General features: G+C 43.5%; 1 protein-coding gene across 2 annotated transcripts in view; it reads left to right on the top strand.

The window, feature by feature from the left end:
- Positions 1 to 16,534, top strand: part of LOC128880739 (uncharacterized) — a 215,688-nt gene that overhangs the window by 84,124 nt on the left and 115,030 nt on the right. The window contains exon 15 of one of the 2 annotated variants that reach the window (XM_054131124.1): positions 15,379 to 15,557. The exons of the other annotated variant lie outside the window; for it this stretch is intronic. The gene's annotated coding sequence lies outside the window, so the exon portion shown is untranslated. Of the gene's footprint in view, positions 1 to 15,378; positions 15,558 to 16,534 lie in introns of those variants that run through there. 2 annotated transcript variants of the gene reach the window in all.

The following is a 16,534-nucleotide window of genomic DNA, read 5'->3' as shown; positions in this document are numbered from 1 at the left end:
GGAGAGAATTCTAGGTTGATTCCAAGAACCGAGGGACGATCAGAAAGAATTTCGCGCTTCCCAGAGCGAAGTTGCGCGTCGCGACGTCCCATTTTATTCCGTCAGACGTCTCTGGCGTTATTACAACATCTTCAGAGTAGCCTTGGAGTCCCTTGTGGAAAGTAGCAGCAGCGACGGCACTTGGATCCGAGAATAAGTAAACCCTTGGTTTACATCGGCCCACCCCTTTGCCTTTCCATTACCCTCTGCTTCTCGTCGAGCCTTCTTCTTCCAACCAGTCGGGCACAAGGGAAGGAAAACAGTAAAAAGGAAGAATCCAAAGGGACGAGCGCCAGTTTGCTATGCTTTATCGCGACCGTTGCAATATATTTGATAAAAAGATGTTTTCTCGAGCGTCTGTCTATCGCTGGGAAAATTGAACTCGGCGGAACGTTATTTGATTAATTATAACAACGTTGTCGCGGACATTCTGGTGCGATTGGAGCGAATTACGAAGGGGTAAAAATTCATTGGAATTCAATGAAAGACTTTGGGCGTCCATTGTTGGGTCCTCTTTGTACATTTTGGGGGTTTCCAGAAATCAATTTTTCAAAATTAATTTGTCAGAAATTTGACAAACCTCGATTATAAATTAGCCGATAGTATCTTCTTGTACAGATCAATCATTCACGATCGAAGAAATTAATTCTTTCTGGCCTAGTTTCGTTTAACTTTTTCAAAATTTCATAAGTCCTGTACGTCCTGACAAAACGTCCTGATATTATTATTATTATTATAATTATTTTTTGCACGACCAGTCGACGAGGTATTTACGTTCCCAAGGATGAACGGTGGCGCAGAACAGCGGAGGGCGCGCATGGATTATTTAAATTCCCGACGAGCGATTGCGAAACTTTCGAAAGCTCTCTGTTTGTTTGGAATTTAGTGAAAAACTGCGGATCGGCCAACCGGTTTCGAGCGTGGATCGATGACATTAAGGGAAACGCGGGGAATTTGCGAACGAATCGATTCGGAAATCGCGCAATTATCCTGGGAATGTTAGTTAAACGAATCCTTTATTTCCAATTCGGGGCGAATATCTCTGGCATTGGTCGACGGGGATACGGATTTGCATTTTCTAAAATTCCCACAGGTAAGGGGAATTTTAGAGAACGACTGGAAATTTATTCAAATAAAAGAGTAGGGACCAGCGACGAAAAATCATTTTTCAAATTTCTTGAATAGAGAAGATATTTACATTCTCCAAAATTCTCCAAATAAAAACTCTTTTCTGAGACTTTTCTTAAATACAAAGTTTTAGTATCGCGTCATATATTTCTCAATGAAAGACTCTTCTTGCGCTTAGCGTCTTCTCAATCTTTTGTCATTGAGGATAAACGACTGTACAGCATAAAACATCTTTCATCTTGGAAAAACGCTACGCTCGTGTCACATGGAGCCCATATATCCTTGTAACTTGCGCGATATTGACTCGGCGCTGTCGGCACAAATTTTTATTACACGGCGTTTACGACTTTTTACCATGTACCAGCTTATCGACGGGATCGTCGTGACGTTTAAACATTAATATTCGGCGCGTGTGCTCGATAAATAGATCCTCTTCGATTTCCGTGCGCTACGGATACGCGTTTCCTCTTTGATAGATACTGTGCGAATAGTAAGTTTGAAGCTGACTTGGTCGGTATTGATCGGTGTATTAAGTTTCTCGTCGACGTCGATACACGTGCACGTTCCCTCAGGAGTGACTGTGCTGTGCACACTATGAAGTGCATCCTGTAAATATTACTGGATCCAGCCAGGAGATATTTCCACTCGTCTCCTCTGTACAAATTGTTTTCTTCGTTTCGAGATGATACTTTTGCTCGATGTTCTGAAAAGTGGGAGGATTCGAAACCATTAAGAATGGTGTTTTTTTATTTATTTCACTGGTTCTATTAACTGACGATTTGCTCGTTAATTTCAAAGATATTTTAACAGGATGAAGAGGTATCCCAAAGTTCGTTAACGGGTAACTGGAAAGCGGGAACAAGCAAAGTTATTTCAACGGGTAATTAAATGATGGTGTTTAGAATTTAGTTGACTGTAGCATACTTCGACAAGAGAATCCGTAATTCTGTTTGCCTGGGGATCTAATATTGACTCCTATTAACTCGAGGATTTCACAAACAGAGGTCTTCGAGGAGATGTTCGTGAGAATGCCAGCATCGCAGGCATTTATCGAACAGTTCACTCAAGAAAATCACTATCGAAGACATTATTAAGTATTTATTTAACGATGAGCATTTTAAATTCCATTTACTAACAGAATCTTCGAGAATCTACTTTAATTTGTTATAAGTTTCCCTTTATCGAGATAAAATCTTTCTAATCCCGTGTTCTGTTCGATAAAGTCGACTCGAACGATGTTCTGGCAGAGGATACGTAGACGCAGGGATCTTCGGCTGAGCCAGAAAGCGATCGAGTCAGTGAAAAGCGGCAAACCCTGTGTTCAGCGGTGACGTGGGCCTGCCATTAACTTAATCAAACATTCGAGTACAAGTTACAACGTAACGCGAACGGAAAATCGAATATTCTTCCTCTGGCGAATCGGAGTCGTCGTTAAATCCCTCTTACCCAGTGTTTCCCCGTTGTTTTCTGGAGGAATGAATTGGACTGGTTGCCAAATGGCGTGCAGTGGGTTTCATGCTTCATTTGTTCAGTTATTTATTTCGTCTGTTTCACGTCGTACTATTTACGATACATAGTTATTATTTTGCCCTCAGGGACTGTAGCGGTGTTCGTAGTACGGGCTTAGCAACCCCGTGCTAGACGGGGACCAGCAAACGCCAATAGTTGAGAAGTAAGAGATACTGCAAACAATACTAAAATAAGCTGGTAATAAGTAAACAATAGTGCAATAACTTTGTATAATAAGTTACGCACTTTAAATGAATCAACGAATGAATCATTATGACTTATTATTGGCAGACTTTAGAGTAGTCGCTATTACGTACAACGAGGAATACGGAAAAATGGCGAATGTTGTTTGGCGATCGTGGAGAAATTTCACAGGCGAACGGGGGATTCATCCAGGGCAATAATTGCTTCGCAATATCGCCAGACCAGCTTCGTCTTTAATCACATTACCGTCGGTGTAATGTCATTAGCGGGGACGTTGCTTTACCACCGTCGACTAATTCGATCGCGTTTTCAGTCGCCAGCCAAGGCAGAGTCGGCGAACGTTACGCCCCGAAATGCGCCATCCTCGACCTCCGCATTTATATCAATTTCCACTGGAACGCGTAACGTTAACACGAATCACAATTTACTGTCGATACAGAACCACGTGACAAAGCGACGACAAAGTTTCGTGCCGAGGATTAGAAATAAGATAAATATTTATAATTTTCTTATATCGCAACATACAGGGTGTCTCAGAATTGGTGTAAGAAGCGGTAGCTGGAACGATTCTGAACCACAATTTCCTTTGCAAAAACGTCGGATGGTGCTTCGTTTTTGAATTATTAAAGAAAAACCACCGACCAATGAGGTGCTGAGGCTACGGCTGAGGGCGCCCTGCTCGGGCGCTGTGATTGGTCGGTAGTTCCTCCTTAATAATTCAAAACCGAAGCACCATCCGACGTTTTTGCAAAGGAAATTGTGGTTCAGAGTCATCTCATCTACCCCCCATTCTCGGTTCTTACACTAATTCGGGGACATCCTGTATATCATAAAATAGAGACCAAGCAAATATCTCGCTTTTATTATAAACTGAAGAATTCTCGCTAATAATCGTCAACTGTCGCCTAAAATACTCACGCGACTATAGGTGCAGTTCAAAGTGTGACTAATCGACCCCTAGGCTAAATCTTTAAGACCTCCTCTCCTAACGTGGAAACATCACCCGAAACAAAGGGCACCCAAGAGTCGTGTTAGCGCGAGGATCTTTTCTCAATTCCCGAAGCGAATCTCCGAGATCGCGTTCGAGTCGCTCGATATAATGGGCCACGGTCCGTTTTCCAGCAGTTTCCCTGAAAATACTCGAGGAATCGCGTCAGCAGAGCGGACGGACCCGGAAGGAAGGAAGACGAGAGCCGAGTGAAAGGCTGCACCCTTGACTGCGCCCAGCTAAAGCATTACGAACTTCCATTATCCGTTAATCCTCGAGCAATAATTGTTCTCTGGTATTATCGGAGCTGCCGGCGCGCTCCGTTGTTGCGGAACGCTTGATAGAAAAGTAAGCAAATCGGGCCAGGGGCAATGTAATCTTCTGAAATTTGTATTTTAATCGCGGCCATTGTGCCGTTTCCCTCGAATCGCGGAAACACGCTCGGGCTGAATCGCGCTGGAGGAAGACGGACTGTTTGGGAAGCGAAGGAAAGGATGCGGAGCAAAGAGTCGATGGTCTGGGTTTAATTGAAACACTTCTTGGACGGGGGGGTGAATATTATTCCGAATTCTATTGAAATGAAACGAAAATCAGCTACGTTGTCGAACATGAGCCGTTCGTTGCACGAATCGATCCACGAAACAAAAAGTTAATAAATAAACAACGAAATGGGCTCTGAATTAAATTATTTATCATTCAATGGCCAAACAAATTTTGTCGTTTAATGGTGTCAGTCTTTATTCTTCCTGTCCACCCAGTTCGTCTCCAAAATTAACGCAGGTTCCCAGTTTCGCTTTCCCTCCGATAGGAAAAACGACGAAGGGGGGCCGAAGTAATGCAGGGGTAATACAAGGTTGTTGGCTGGAACGAATTCTCGGAGGAAATTATTTCCAAGGTGCACTTGCCGGGCTACGTCGATTTGGAAATACAAAAATAACGCGGGTCCCGCGACAGGCCGAGCGTCGGGGACATGAAAGTTTCAGGGAACTCGTTTGCCAGTTCGATTCGAGACGTCGACCTGCATCGACGCCTACACGCGTGCACGTGTGCAACCTGCGCCCACGGAAACGGTAGCAAGAGAAACGACCGTCGTAGGTTTCTCGGTGAAATAACTTTCCTCTTTCACGGCGACGACTTTTCTACGCGAGACATACGCGGACTTCGATGTTTCGACTAAACGGGAACAATTTTTCCAGACATCCGAAAAGATATGGACGAAGTCGAGAGGGTTGGGATGGTTGGCGAAGTAAGGCACGCCTATGTTGAAAAATGTGGGCAACTTGCCAAGGATGGGCCCGATAAAATCAAACCTAGCGTCTTTTTTATTGTGAAAATCAATTCTTTAACCCTTTGCACTCGTACGCCGAGTACAACTCGTTAACACTTTCGCTGCGGACGAAAATAAGTAGCCGTTCGCTGGGAGCTGCAATTATGATATTTTTTTTTAATGAAAAATTTCTTACTAATGTTCTAATATGATTATTTCGAAAAACATATATTTGTGGTGTTGCCGAACAAAAAAAAAAAATGAAAACTGAAAAATAATAAAAACAACCATGTACTTTCAGTTGGACGCACATGTGCGTCATCCGCAGCGAAAGCGTTAAAGTAGCTGCTGGTAACGAAATCGAAATATAATACGGAGCGCAAATGGTTAATATTGGAGTAAAATGATACAATGCCAGTCCGATTTCCAAACAATTGAAAATTTGCACGAATCGACTAACCGCTGACTGAGTCGAGCCACGCTTTGAAAGACGGTGTTTCGCAACGATTATTCGCCCATAAATCCGTGGCTTGGCAGCAGCACCGCGTTTATTAATATGGATGAACGTCCACGGTTCACGGAGTGGCGAGAAAAACATTCCATTAATTCCGAGCGTCGATGGTTGCGACCTGAGACGTCGTGGGTGTTGCCAATTATCAGACACCTAGAGGCGAATTTTCAACGACGTTTCCGTCGACTAATGCTGTCGTCCCGTGTAAACTTGCCGCTTCGACCCTCGCGAATAACGACGGGGCGATGTATCTCCCATCCCTCGGCTGCATTGTTGCATCGACTAATTGGATGCGGAAGAACGAGTGCAGCCGCGGACGTATCCGTCGAGCGTTTCAGAGAAAATGGGACAACGAACCTCGGGGAGCATTCCACTGGTTCGATTTCATCCCGTTGGATGCTTGATCGATTTCGATTTGTCGCTGAGAGGGACGAGTGTGCTTCGAAGTAGGGGTGGGGGATTATTCGAGCTCTTAAAAAATAATATTTGTATCGCAAACGTGTCAGGATTAATTAATTTGTTGCGAGCTGAAATTAGATTTCTATTAGTTAATCGAAAAGTTAATCGAAAAATTCAGACGAGCAGAAGAAGATTCGTTCTTATTCTGCGCGTCGATTCCGAGGTATCGATTGCTGACAGTCGCAGCCCTAGACCCATGCCATTCTTTAAATAAAAAGTCGAGTCGATCACGGTTATTCCTGGCTGACGAGTAAACGACTAGGGTGCCGACAAATGTACCAGAAATTATGGCGACCTGTGCCTGCGGCCGCCTTTTTACAACAATAACTGGTTAGTTTCCAGATAACTTCTCTATATTTAGAGCTCCCGCTCTGGGAGCGTGCACACGATTTAATTTTAAATCCCAGCGAGTGCTCTTACTTTCTCTCGTTAATCTGTCGCTGCGTTATGGATTGGCTGTTCAGACCAGGCTGGGAAATTCTGGTAATCGGAGAACGGTTTGCGTCTGCTGTACAGACCAACTTATTTCAATGAAAATTGCCTGGAGTATTCTTCAGAATATACATCTTTCACACATCTATCGAATAGTTGAATTACACGTTATTAGTGTCTTCATAAAATATTCCCTTTGGTCGGCCTGAAGGGCAACGCACTTAACGAAATAACCGCAATTCATTTCTCCGGTTTCTCTCGTTATTTACACGCAAAGCCACGGTAAATTTAATAGTAACTCACCCTAATTTCTTCATTCGTCATTCGCAACGACTCCTACATGCAATTTAGGATCCGTATACCTGGAAGGTAATCAATCAGCTGATCAGTTTCCCAGATATTTCGCACGAACCGAAATTTCCTGTTCCTGCCGGGAATTCGCCTCGCTCTTTTTCATTAAACCGCGACCAAATGCTCCACGGTGGATTTGCTAGTTTAGATCCGATCTTCGCGAGCCGTAATACTCGTTTTCACGAAATCGTTCGATGTCCAGTTTATTCCAGATACTTATTCCGTAGTCGATCTCGCGTTCTATCGGTCGTCTTTCTAGGAACGGCGCTTTCCCGTGCTTTTTCCGTCGACCTTCGTTAATTTTTCTCAGTTTCCACGTCATCGGGCGATCGATGGCAGACGAGGTGGCCTCACGTTCGGTAAATATTGTTCGTAAGTCTCATCCCAGACGGAGTTTCCTTCCTCGAGGAGAAATAAATCCGATCGCGTTCTGCGGAGTATTTCACCGACACCGAAAACCAATAAGGAAAGCGATAAGAACCGTTTCTGTTAATATCGATACCTGAAATTGTTTAAGGAATAGGGTACGTAAAACGAGTCGTAAGTTCCAGGGTTTACTGCGAGCTTTGCGTGGCGTTTCGAAATACCGAATGGGGGCCATTCTTCGTATGGATTTTCATCGAGATTAGGGGTACTCTTTACTGCTTCGTACTTGACACAAATTGTATACAGTCTTCAGCTTTATGATCATCGCGAGGTGGATACAATTTTCATTTTCTATTTCCCGAGGGTGACTTGAACTCGAATAAAGATATCAAAAGGAATAAAAAATGTGTGCATACACGATAGCATCGTGCATACATATTTTTATGCAGTTAATAATACCCTGTTTCCAAATTACTAATTAATAACGTTTCATTCACGGAGTATACTATCAAATTTTCTACTAGAAAAAAGATATCCTGCGTTATGAAATAACGAAACGTTGCAGGGATTGCAATAAAGGCTGACTTTCGTCTCTCTGTTTATTTTTCACGAGCTCTCCCGCCGAGTCGGATAATAAGAAACGTGGAAAAAATTCGTATCGTGCGGAGCTGTGGGTTCCTCGAACGAAAAACTTTCAAAATTAACGAAGAAAGTTACACTGTACACCGAACTCGAGTTACTTTCATTAAGAATTTTAATAAGAAGCATCCGATTCCTTAACCCAGTTCCCGTTTACGCGCAGTCCAGATCAATATCCGACCAATGAGAACTGTTTCGAAAGATCGAGGGCTGGAGATGCTCTTTCCTCGAAGTTACAAAAATGATTCGATGATACTTTGAGATAAACAACCGCGCCACACTGAATCAATCTTAATGACCACGTTGCAGATACTACAAGGATTGATAAATCATCCCCGTTACTTCAAATTAATAAATATATATGTAAATAGATGTAATCCAGAAAAGGAACGATCACGTTCGAGTAGATCCACCAGTGGATCCTTTAATTAACCGTATATTCATGCGTTCTTCAACGATTCCCATAGGAAAATCGCACTCGCGCGTAATTAGCGCCAGGCCGATGTATCTCGTCGAGGCAAACAGAATTCTCGATTTCTTTGTTTGATTTTCCGGTAATCGTGCCCAGTTGCACAAACACCGACGGATTTTTCAATTAGCAGCCCTTAATAGAGCAGTTGTTTGAGCTGGCGCGGAATCCCTGGGCATCGCTGGATAATTAACGTGGAATCCCCGTGTACCGCGCAGACGTCGTTGCACAGGTAGATGACGCGTTTGCGTTGGCCAGGTCATTGGATAAAAGGAAATGACGACGTAGGTTAGGTTCGTATGTTAAGGAGGGATATTAAAATGGAATTATACACTTTCAAATTTACGTTAAAGACGATATCGCAGACTACCAGGATACCAATTGTTGAAGATGCGAACATAGTGTTCGAAATAATCTGGAACCACGTGACCTGTCCACCACGCAGGTGTCACTGCGCACGCAAATGGGGCTGTGGTGTAAGGTTGCTAGACAAAGAAAGCCCTAAATTGCTGTTCTCGCGAGGTTTAACTTACTCTGAATTTAATTTCAAGAGTAGCCGATGAAAACACGAAGTATAATATACAAGGTGTCCAGGATGTCCCCTTCTTTGGAATAGATGTCGCGATTATATCGGCGGTAAACCTTGAACAATGATTCAGTATCCGAATTGAAGCGACAGCGAAATTGGTCGAACGGCTCGTCGTCGATAATAACTCATCTTCGATCGGGCATGTTTCGCTTTTGTCCGGGTCCATTGTCCAGGAAAAGGAATTACGTATTCGAGGATCCCGACAGGAAGAATCGGTTTGTTATGAGCGACAGGATGCGCGTCACGTGCAAGTAAATCACTGTCGGAGCGATGAATTATGAAGAGAACGATTCGTGACCATAACAGAGCGTACTTCGATCGATCGATATGTATTTGCGGGAAATCCTCGTCCATTGCGCAGTGGCGACAACAAAATTGTCGCCTCGACGACGTGCAACCTTCTAAGTTTCCTGATTTCATCTTTTATTTTTAACAACAGCGTGGACGATAAACACGATAATAACATAGTGATTAATTCTTGCGTTGGAAAAATGTGTTGTTGTAATCTATACGATCGCTATAAATATCAGAAGCGTGACACTTCCAAATCTGTTCGTAATTCAAATTAACGTAAAGGGTAAAATTAAAACTGCTTCGTAAAAAAGAAAAAATGAATGGATTATTCGCAATAATTTTCAAATACTCTGCTTCGACTCAAGCTCTTTCCCAATCTCGTTCCGCTCTATAACATAAAAAGAAATCAAAAGGATCGCTGATTGGAGTGGTATCGAACTCGCCTGCGCCCACCTAATTCCTTTCAATTTGTTTACCACATTCATGGAGCAATCGATTCAGACAGAGATAATTAGCGACCAGTTAACGGGCGAGGGCACGTCAGAACGTCGACTGGAAAATGGAAAACGTTTCCACGCTATCCGGCCCGGCACTCATGCTCGTGGCGATGGCGCGCGCCATCGACGGCGAGCCATTTATCGGCTGGCCACTATTAATGGTCCATGCGTACACGGATTAACGTCCACGGGGATTCCAGGTGGTGCGCGCTGTGTGGGTGGCACGTGCACGCATAACCGGCGCCGGCATTGTGAAGTTTTTGGCCGCGGTCACCTAATATCCACGGGCACGGCCAGTGAGTAAACTGGTTTTGGGGTTGAGCATCCACCAGCCACTCATACCGAATCAGCCGGTGCGGACGTTGCATTAAGTCTGATGGACCGTGCCGCCCCGTTGCCATTTTAGTTACGTTAACAATACCCCCCGTGCTCAGATTATCCGCTGCGACGTCGACCAGCTATTCAATGATTATTCTCCCTGTGAGAGAGGATAATCGGACTTTAACCGTTCGACGATTGGGGAAAGGGATGAATGTGAATTATTAAAGGTCCGTGGTGTTTCGGGAACATTTTAAGCGAGGCCCTGTTTCGTTGTGTAATATAATCTGCATAAAAATGTATCCTTAGTGTAGGTACACAGACAATCCCATAAATATTCGTACCTTCCACGTCTATTCAAGAAATCTGTCTAAATTAAATGATTCAGGTTTGATGTTTTCAGATAAATATTTCATTATTAATAATACATCAAATTTATAATGAAATATTCATTTGAAACTATCGAACCTATCGTTTAATTTTTCATCACAGATATGTCATTATATCATGAATGTTTCATTATAAATATGTACACGAATAAACTCTACAGTTGTATGTATTAATAATGAAATATTTATTTGAAAATATCAAACCTATCGTTCAATTTAGACAGATTTCTTTAACATACATAGAAAGTATGAATATTTATGGGAATAAGCGGAACGAACTCATGGGACGACCAAAATACCTTGCTACTCGTGGCGAGGCGTTCTAAGTAGTATTACCCGGTATCTAGTCAGACACTGCTTGCGTCAGGGAATCCCAGACCACTCATCCGTCCCTCTCGTCACTTCGCTTCTACCCAGCAACCACCGTCAGTCCACGCGCGTTCCTCCCCGAATTCCCTCAGCCGAAAGCAAATTAACCACCCCCGCGTCTATACCCTCTCACCCTCCGATCTATCGCGCCCTGCGAAAGAGGGCCGATCGTTCGTCGCCCGTATATGGTTAAAGCGCGTCGTGGAAAAGGTTCACGAATGGAATTCAGAGAAGGAAAACGAAAACGAGGAAGACGGACTGATGAGCACAGATAAAACACCGAGGTGAAACAGGAGGGGGCGGGTGGGGTGCCGGGAGAAGGAGAGGGCAAAGGAACGAGGCAAAGCTTTGTCCACAGGCGTACTGTTCATTTGCCTCTGACAGAACGGATTAAAGGGATTTGTTCGTTTCGCGGGCACACCGTGCCCCCTTCCATCTCCGTCGACCCCCTTCGGCCGCGCCCTTACTTTCTCTCGCCCTCTTTCCGCCGCTGAATTGTTTGCGGGTGTCGGATACGCCGGAACGGAGAGCTCTGAAGTCAGTGGTTCTCTGTTTTCTGCGGGTTCGCGGGGCCCTTCGGAGGGCCAATTCTATATTGGCCCCCTTTCCGAATTTTATTTTTATTTCCCCTTCCGTTTTCTGAGTTTTATTAGATCCTTGTAGGCTCCTTTCTGAATTATATTCCCGTTGCTTCTTTTCTTAATTTCATGCACCCCTTGGCCCCCCTTTATAAATATCATTTACATCGATGACCTCCTTTCGGGGTTTATTTATCTCTGAGACCCAATTTCTGAATTCGCATCACCTCTGTGACCCCTTATCTGAATTCTACTTACCTTTATGCCCCCTCCGGAATTTTATTTTCTCTTCTACAAGCCCCCTTCTGAATTCCTTTTACCTCTACAACCCTCTTCTCGAGTTACTCTCCGTAACCCCTTATCGAATTCCGTTTATCCCTTTATGCTCCCCTTCTGATTATCATTCATCCCCCTTCCTCTTGAATTTTTGTTTATCCAGACGATGGTGTGACACGCGATTCTCCATTGAGAATCCCTGGTCTACGTGACGAAACGCGAACAGAGGAGACCGGGTAAATGGAACGAGCTTTTATGCTACGATACGTGCCCCCCGCAAGCCCCCTGGCTCAGGCAGCTTCTTTCAGCCCCTCGGCGCCGATGATTTCGCTCTTCCTTCCGCACTTTTGCTCGACCCGTCTAAAAGCTGCGTTCCTCTTGTGTCCGTCGACGTTGCACGCGAGAATTAACCTCGTTACGGTGAATCGAGCCTCGATCGACCACGGCGTCGATACCGTCGGTGAAATTAAACATCGCGTAGCGTTAAGACTTGTGCAGCATTTGTTCTGCTCGCGAGGGTACCGTATCCTAACGATGAAGAAGGGTTGGCAGACACACGTACGTTTGAAATGTTATTTCAGATTCGCGATGAAATTTGTGTGTAGAAAGAAGAGTCGTAGACGACGTGTTATTTGAAGTGCCATTTCAGTTTCGTACCGTTATAAAATAAATTTCGATATTCCATCGGTATATTATTACGATATTTTAAGATCTCAAATCAAATATTTCAAATTATTCAAATATTTGAATAGCGTACCGTGAATACGACTATCAAACTTGGTCGAAGACATTAAGATACAAACCTCGCGTGAAGCAATACTTATATTATTCAATCATGAATTGTCACATCGAATAGAAGCTCCTGATATCCATAGGTATTCTCGAAAAGCTTCATATACGCCGTGGCGTTTAATTTCCAAACACTCCTCGATCACCTGCGATCGAGGATTGCCGCATTGGTCTGAAGGGTGGAATTACCTTCGAAACAGAAAATGGCGATTATTTTCTTGATAAATCCAATCGTCGAGGCTCGATTAAATCAAATCGTGGAAGCGTACTTGCCCCAACGGCAGTTTCCGTCGTCGATATTTGATCTCCGATTGTCTCCGATTCGTCTGAGTAAATTGGAGGCTTCCAGTCTCCAGCGGGGATCGTCGATTCAGCGACGATTACTTTGTCAAGTCCAGGGGACACGGTCCACGTTTTCGAACAGCGTAATTTAATTAAAGATGAAGCGATCGTTGGCGAGTAATTTCGCGCGAATGAATTTCGATAGTTCTCCCATCGCGTCCGAAGTCGGCCCGTGTAACGAGGCTCGGTATCGATCGCGTTAATCGCGAGCCGGTTAATTGCTACGGTTTCATCGAAATAGCAGTTACTTTCCGCGCAGTTGTATCGATCATCGTCCTTCGAGCTCGGCCGAGGCTTCGCGAGACGTCTTTATTTCGAATACGGATGTAGAGAACAAGATAATTCCAAATCTGAGGTATAGATATCAGGGGTGGGAATTTTTGTTACTTTATATTAACCCTTAAATTGCATAATGTTCTTTTGGACGAAAGTTAAAAAAAAAATAAACGTCAGCTGTGAAAAGTGTTGAAATAATCGATACATTGATATTTTTTAAAATTTCATTTGAAAAATTAAATGTTCTGAAGAAGTCGATGTTTCGGTATAATAAGAACTGACGTATCATTGTATCGACTCAGAAATGACTTCCCTCTGCTGGTAGAAATTTGTAATTTGACCGCTAAACGAGCGATGATCAACAACGACGACTACGTAAAAGAAGAGAAATTGTAATAATTAGTTCGAAAGTAAAATACTCCTTAAATTTAAAATTCGAGGCGAAACGAGTCAACATAATTTCCGCCGGAGCTGAAAAGAAAGTTTCTCGTTTCAAAATCAAATACTTTCTGTTGCAATTTTAACCGAGATCGATTCTTCTTTACTTTGGAACCAGAGGGGAAACCGATTACCTGTTTTCTGCCCACGCGGTTCGATACGTCGTAAAATGTTCTCTGATAAAAATTGCAGGCAATCTCGTCCGGCTTCCTTTACTTCAAATATTGTACAGAACTTCGAGTTCGGGGACTCCAATGCTCCGTCTTTGCTAACGGTATAAAATATTTCTGGAGTTAGGAAGAGAAACTACGTTTCGACTCTCGCCGGCTCCGACCTCTATTAAACGTACGGAGTATCTATGGCGAGCTGTTCTCGGCCAAGAATAACACGCTATTTTTCCGTTCGATGCTCGAGAACGTTACGAGGATCGTGTTTCGCTAGGTCGGGCGATTCTTTTCCTTTTTACGGTCAGTCGGTCTTGCTTGTTTAGCATAACCAGTAGAATAACCAAACATTAGCGGGTATGATGTACCGAATAATATAGAATTACATGTAGAAAAGAATACATACAATTATATAAATGTATTCGATTTATAAAATATAAAAAAATTCTTGAAATATCTAGAAAAATCTGAAATGGTCCTCAGGTTGGACCAGTGTCAAAGTTTTATAAAAAAAGATGGACTAGATGTCAAGAAATCGACATGAAAAAAATACTATACTCTGACGATACGAACGATGGTGCAATTTATACGTCAGATCGGAGCAAACTAAAATTGCCTTCGTTAAAATAGACCGAAAATTGCATTTACTCTCTGTTGTAATTGCTATGTGCTCTCGAATCGAACCTACTCCACTACCCTGCATCAAGCTTAGAAGCCGGAGCCCTCCTTTCTCGCGACAGCGAGGATAATTCTCTGTAAAGGAAAAGAACCCAGTTAACGTTTCCCGGATATTATCACCGTCGGTTCTTGACACTTCCATTTCCCGTTTCCACGTTCTTTCGAAGCCTCTCTAATCCCCGGCCGTGCGCCAGCAGGATGGACTCAGGCGAGAGCCCCGCCGATCGCAGTTTCGAAAAAAGGAACCGCAAGCTCCGGGCGAAAGAGGTGGGATCGGATCTCGAGGATTTAGCGAACCCGGAGAACAAATGGCTCTGGGTACGAGAGAACTCGAAGATATATCGACTCCGGCAAAGACTCCATTTTCGCTTTTTGGTTCTTCCCGATCGCTATCGAGACTTCCAAGATGGAACTCTATCCGTCAACTGATTCTAAAGGAACTCGTAGTCCCAACACTGACTACTTTGTGTATCACTTGGTTTGTTTTTTTTTTTTTCATTGCTAGGCATTGCTTAATTTTGATATTAGTATCCTGTCACGTATTCGACAGAATACCTGTACATAGTTACGTGAATTGTTATGTTGCGTTCAGAGTTGGTGAATAATTCTTTGAAGGGAATACTTCAAAGTGGCAGTTTAGATTAAATCCGTTGTGTTTCGCGCGTTCTGTTATCGTAACATTATTTTTCTCTTCGAACACTATTAACCCTTTGCACTCGCGGCTTTTTTTTCTGGTCTCTGCCAGGAACTCGAGACGCTTTCTTAGCATTCTATTGCCACGAATGCTGAGATTATATTGACTTGAAAAATTAGATTTCTAATTCGAGATTTGAGAATCAAGTCAGCTTCGCCTCAAAGAAATTAAACCTAAAGAAAATCTAGTTACGACCGAGAGTCACCTCTCGAGTGCAAAGAGTTGATTAGTACATCCCATGAACTTGTGAGACGACCTAATACAAATTCATTGGATTCGAAACACCATGCGAACAATGGATAACCATATTTTCTTTTTGTTGCAGGTGAGTGTGTGCCATGGCCTCTTTATACTGAATTGAATTTTTTAAGTAAATCGCATCGATCCTCTTTTGTAAATTCCTAATATTTTAATCCACGAATGCTTTTACCTAGCTGATTATATACCAATAACGAAACAAGATAGGAATTCGACGAATCGGAGGACCATTGCTTAGATATTCGTCTGAACTCGTCCCGCCCGAACGTCACAAATCGAGTCCACCTCTGCTCCGCTCCCGATAACTTTAATTTTCCCGACGACTGGAGCGTCGCGAGGAAGACGAATGGCTCCGAAACTTCCCGTTCCCCCTGTTCGTCGTCTATTTTTCCCGCGAAAACTGTCGGTAATTTATCGAAACGCTCCGATTTCCCTCGAATAAACTTGCCGTCGCCCGTTGGGGACGCGACGGAAACTTCCCGCGAGCCGAGGAACCGCAAATTCTGCCAAGTCCCTCCTCTGGGCTTCGTTCTTTCCTCTTTCTCCGCGTTTTCCCACCGAGTTTCGGGAACTCGACGCGAGATGCTGATTCCGTGAAACACGGGGGGGGCTTCGGAATTTCATTTGGGAACGAATTCATCGGATACGGACGCATAGTTTGCGCCGGAGGGGGAGGTTTTGGCGGGATCTCTATAACTATGGGAACGTAACTCGTTACAGCGGGCTGTTGGAGCTTCAAAGGTTGCCCGCATTCCGCCGTCTTCGGGGTGAAGAATCGTGGAAAAGTGGGACAAGTTGAAGCGGATGGTCGATTGGTTGGTTGCCTTGCATTCGAATTATAAAGGGGTGAACGACTTCTTTTATTCGTTACGGTTTAGATAGATACTCGTCGTGAATGTAACTTACGGACATTTGGCCCTAGAAGAGAATGGAGACATTGTAAAATACGAAAACATTTCGTTTTCCTTACATATTTAACGTCACATCAACTTTTGGTTATTATTGGCGACTGTCTTCGAGGTTCTTTTATGTCTTTATCCTTCTTGATACATGTCGGTCCAAATATGTGCATCTTCAAGTAGCTGGATTATTTTGTGAAAGTTTTCTTCTGTGCTCCGTGCTTCCTTTAAACAAACGGGTAGTGGTTCCAGTACTTTTACAGGTAAATATTCTGTGTTCTTCTGTTAACACTTCAAAACGTAAACATTGTTGACTGACGAGTA

Source organism: Hylaeus volcanicus, chromosome 8 (assembly GCF_026283585.1).
Source record: "Hylaeus volcanicus isolate JK05 chromosome 8, UHH_iyHylVolc1.0_haploid, whole genome shotgun sequence".
Lineage (NCBI taxonomy): Eukaryota > Metazoa > Arthropoda > Insecta > Hymenoptera > Colletidae > Hylaeus > Hylaeus volcanicus.
This window is presented reverse-complemented; position numbering and strand designations above follow the sequence as displayed.